Here is a 1,404-nt window from a genome sequence, read left to right on the forward strand (position 1 = left end):
TTCTCCCCTCCATTTTTTGTGATTAGAGACTGCTGTATTCAGTCTTGTTTTTGCTGGTGCTGCAATATTTTCTTCTGGGTTTTTTTCCTCTTTCTCCCATTTTTGTTTTTGCTTTTGATTCTGATTTTGTTTTTGTTTTTTACCCGATGGCTGTTGTTTGGCTGTTACATAGCCTCCCTTCTGATTTTGGAGGACTCTTTTGTCTCTCTATATTACACGAGAAGAGTCGGCAAATACTGACAAATAGCCAAACGGGAATCACACTTTATAAAATACAAAAACCCAGACAAGAAATAATACCAGCTGCCATGTACCAGGGAAGCAGGCAACACCTGTGAAAGTTACTCTGCATTAAACAATAAGAAAAGTGAAAAGGCAAGACCACACCCTGATCACATCTTCCCGGAAACAATCAGAAAGCATAAAAAAAGTACCAAAATACATACTCATTTAAGTATTAGGGGCACAGATAAACATTAAACATGTCCAAGAAGCAAAAGCAGATGACTATATCAGCACATGTCCAGAAAAAAGATAAAATATCTGAGACAAATGACCTAGAAGTAGACCTGGACTCCATTCTGGAATGAGTGCAGGCCCTGGAAATGCCTGAGAAAGAATTCAGAAAAATGATTATAAAATGTTTCGAAACACTTTAAAATGGAGTTGAGAAAAATAAGGAAGAAGTCAGGAAAGTGCTACAAGAGCAATCAAACAAGATAGATACAGCATTGGAAACAATTCAAAACCTACAGACAGAGGTCCAAACAATCACTAACAAAATGGCAGAAGCAGAAAACACTATGAAAGGGCAGAGGAGTAGAATAGATGAGATGGAAGGAAGAATCAGTGAGCTAGAAGACAAGTCTCTCAATACCACTAAGATAGAAGAACAAACACAAAAAAGGATTAAAAAATTCGGAATAAGGTCTAAGATTCATGTTGGACAACATGTGGAAGAATAACTTAAGAATTATTGGCATTCCAGAACAAGAAGAATCACACAAGTCCACAGAGGAAATAGTCGAAGAACTACTGGAAGAAAATTTCTCTAATATCCTGAAAAGGGAAAAGATAAACATACAAGAAGTTCAATGAACTCCAAGAAAGGTAGACCCCCCAAAAGAAAATCACCAAGACAAATCATATTCAAGCTCTCTAAATTCAAAGGTAAAGAGATGCTTCTGAAAGCAGCCAGAGAAAACAGAAGAGTCACATACAAAGACAAGCAAGTCAGATTAAGCTGAAACTGAATAACACCCTGCTGAAAAGTGACTGGGTAGTAGAAGAAATTAAACGTGAATTCACAAAGTTTCTAGAAATAAACGAGAATGAAAACACAACATACCATAATCTTTGGGACATGGCAAAAGCGGTGCTGAGAGGACAATTTATTGCAATAAA

The 1,404-nt window shown here is 36.8% G+C and overlaps 1 pseudogene; it reads right to left on the reverse strand.

Annotated features, from left to right (window-relative positions):
- LOC102825821 overlaps window positions 1-1,404 on the reverse strand; it is a 12,481-nt pseudogene that overhangs the window by 10,800 nt on the left and 277 nt on the right.

This window comes from Chrysochloris asiatica, unplaced genomic scaffold, assembly GCF_000296735.1.
Source record: "Chrysochloris asiatica unplaced genomic scaffold, ChrAsi1.0 scaffold00251, whole genome shotgun sequence".
NCBI classification, from domain to species: domain Eukaryota; kingdom Metazoa; phylum Chordata; class Mammalia; order Afrosoricida; family Chrysochloridae; genus Chrysochloris; species Chrysochloris asiatica.